Source organism: Cucurbita maxima, unplaced genomic scaffold (genome assembly GCF_002738345.1).
Source record: "Cucurbita maxima cultivar Rimu unplaced genomic scaffold, Cmax_1.0 Cma_Scf01194, whole genome shotgun sequence".
In the NCBI taxonomy this organism is placed as follows: domain Eukaryota; kingdom Viridiplantae; phylum Streptophyta; class Magnoliopsida; order Cucurbitales; family Cucurbitaceae; genus Cucurbita; species Cucurbita maxima.
Window position 1 is genome coordinate 1,329 of NW_019273210.1, and position 3,451 is coordinate 4,779.

The following is a 3,451-nucleotide window of genomic DNA, read 5'->3' on the forward strand; positions in this document are numbered from 1 at the left end:
AGATCATGGCGAATTCTTCAGAAAAAATTGTGTCTTCCAAAAATCGATCCCAAACTACCGGCATGACAGGTTCACCGCTGTCCAATTTCGAGTTCGGTTAAAATTACGGAAAGAAAACAACTAAAATCGCCGTTGCCGGGAATCGAACCTGGGTCACCTGCGTGACAAGCAGGAATACTCACCACGATACTACAACGACTCATAAAAAATAAATTATTTCTTAACGCTCCAGATTTTACCAATCGTCTTTAGAAAAAGCGATCCATTGTCAACGCTCTAGATTTTATCAATCGAAGATTCGGAACAAGTAATCCAAATTCAAATCCGGTGAAAATTGTCAAAAGAAAATTAAACTTATTATTGTCGGGGTTCAAACTCATGTCTATCGAGTGACAAGCGGGAATACTCACTACTGTATTACATCGACCTCTGAAAAATATATTATTTGTAAACACACGGGAGAAAAAGGAATCCAATCCCGAATTTCAAATTCAAAAGAAAATTAAAAACAGTCTGCTGCGGCGGATCAAACTCGCAGGAATACTCACTACTCTACAACGACGACTTTGAACAATATAATATTTGTTAACACATCAGATTTTATCAATCGCCGTTACAAAAAGTAATCCAATTTTGAATGCGACTAAAATTGTCAAAACAAGATTAAACTTGTTGTTGTTCGGGATCAAACTCATGTCACTCGAGTGCAAGCAGGAATGCTCGCCCTTGTATTACAACGACCTTTGGAACATAATAACTCGAGTGACAAGCGGAAATACTCACCACTGTACCACTACAACGACCTCTGAAAACATATTATATGTTAACACACAAGATTTCATAAACAATTGTTTAGCCAACTTTCTTTTCAAACTACCGTTGTTGGGGTTCGATCCCAAACTACCGGCATGACAGGTTCACCGCTGTCCAATTTCGAGTTCCGTTAAAATTACGGAAAGAAAACAACTAAAATCGCCGTTGCCGGGGATCGAACCCGGGTCACCTGCGTGACAGGCAGGAATACTCACCACTATACTACAACGACTCATAAAAAATAAATTATTTCTTAACGCTCCAGATTTTACCAATCGTCTTTAGAAAAAGCGACCCATTGTCAACGCTCTAGATTTTATCAATCGAAGATTCGGAACAAGTAATCCAAATTCAAATCCGGTGAAAATTGTCAAAAGAAAATTAAACTTATTATTGTCGGGGTTCAAACTCATGTCTATCGAGTGACAAGCGGGAATACTCACTACTGTATTACATCGACCTCTGAAAAATATATTATTTGTAAACACACGGGAGAAAAAGGAATCCAATCCCGAATTTCAAATTCAAAAGAAAATTAAAAACAGTCTGCTGCGGCGGATCAAACTCGCAGGAATACTCACCACTCTACAACGACGACTTTGAACAATATAATATTTGTTAACACATCAGATTTTATCAATCGCCGTTACAAAAAGTAATCCAATTTTGAATGCGACTAAAATTGTCAAAACAAGATTAAACTTGTTGTTGTTCGGGATCAAACTCATGTCACTCGAGTGCAAGCAGGAATGCTCGCCCTTGTATTACAACGACCTTTGGAACATAATAACTCGAGTGACAAGCGGAAATACTCACCACTGTACCACTACAACGACCTCTGAAAACATATTATATGTTAACACACAAGATTTCATAAACAATTGTTTAGCCAACTTTCTTTTCAAACTACCGTTGTTGGGGTTCGATCCCAAACTACCGGCATGACAGGTTCACCGCTGTCCAATTTCGAGTTCCGTTAAAATTACGGAAAGAAAACAACTAAAATCGCCGTTGCCGGGGATCGAACCCGGGTCACCTGCGTGACAGGCAGGAATACTCACCACTATACTACAACGACTCATAAAAAATAAATTATTTCTTAACGCTCCAGATTTTACCAATCGTCTTTAGAAAAAGCGACCCATTGTCAACGCTCTAGATTTTATCAATCGAAGATTCGGAACAAGTAATCCAAATTCAAATCCGGTGAAAATTGTCAAAAGAAAATTAAACTTATTATTGTCGGGGTTCAAACTCATGTCTATCGAGTGACAAGCGGGAATACTCACTACTGTATTACATCGACCTCTGAAAAATATATTATTTGTAAACACACGGGAGAAAAAGGAATCCAATCCCGAATTTCAAATTCAAAAGAAAATTAAAAACAGTCTGCTGCGGCGGATCAAACTCGCAGGAATACTCACCACTCTACAACGACGACTTTGAACAATATAATATTTGTTAACACATCAGATTTTATCAATCGCCGTTACAAAAAGTAATCCAATTTTGAATGCGACTAAAATTGTCAAAACAAGATTAAACTTGTTGTTGTTCGGGATCCAACTCATGTCACTCGAGTGCAAGCAGGAATTCTCGCCCTTGTATTACAACGACCTTTGGAACATAATAACTCGAGTGACAAGCGGAAATACTCACCACTGTACCACTACAACGACCTCTGAAAACATATTATATGTTAACACACAAGATTTCATAAACAATTGTTCAGCCAACTTTCTTTTCAAACTACCGTTGTTGGGGTTCGATCCCAAACTACCGACATGATAGGTTCACCGCTGTCCAATTTCGAGTTCCGTTAAAATTACGGAAAGAAAACAACTAAAATCGCCGTTGCCGGGGATCGAACCCGGGTCACCTGCGTGACAGGCAGGAATACTCACCACTATACTACAACGACTCATAAAAAATAAATTATGTCTTAACGCTCCAAATTTTACCAATCGTCTTTAGAAAAAGCGACCCATTGTCAACGCTCTAGATTTTATCAATCCAAGATTCGAAACAAGTAATCCAAATTCAAATCCGGTGAAAATTGTCAAAAGAAAATTAAACTTATTATTGTCGGGGTTCAAACTCATGTCTATCGAGTGACAAGCGGGAATACTCACTACTGTATTACATCGACATCTGAAAAATATATTATTTGTAAACACACGGGAGAAAAAGGAATCCAATCCCGAATTTCAAATTCAAAAGAAAATTAAAAACAGTCTGCTGCGGCGGATCAAACTCGCAGGAATACTCACTACTCTACAACGGCGACTTTGAACAATATACTATTTGTTAGCACATCAGATTTTATCAATCGTCGTTACAAAAAGTAATCCAATTTTGAATGCGACTAAAATTGTCAAAACAAGATTAAACTTGTTGTTGTTCGGGATCAAACTCATGTCACTCGAGTGCAAGCGGGAATGCTCGCCCTTGTATTACAACGACCTTTGGAACATAATAACTCGAGTGACAATACTCACCACTGTACCACTACAACGACCTCTGAAAACATATTATATGTTAACACACAAGATTTCATAAACAATTGTTCAGCCAACTTTCTTTTCAAACTACCGTTGTTGGGGTTCGATCCCAAACTACCGACATGATAGGTTCA

General features: G+C 38.1%; 3 non-coding genes across 3 annotated transcripts; all 3 read right to left on the reverse strand.

Annotated features, from left to right (window-relative positions):
• Window positions 1–973: 973 nt before the first annotated feature.
• TRNAD-GUC lies at window positions 974–1,045 on the reverse strand. The gene has a single exon. It is a non-coding gene; the product is annotated as a tRNA-Asp (tRNA).
• A 774-nt stretch (window positions 1,046–1,819) lies between these two features.
• On the reverse strand, window positions 1,820–1,891 carry TRNAD-GUC. Its single transcript has one exon. It is a non-coding gene; the product is annotated as a tRNA-Asp (tRNA).
• Window positions 1,892–2,665: 774 nt separating this feature from the next.
• On the reverse strand, window positions 2,666–2,737 carry TRNAD-GUC. The gene has a single exon. It is a non-coding gene; the product is annotated as a tRNA-Asp (tRNA).
• Window positions 2,738–3,451: the final 714 nt, after the last annotated feature.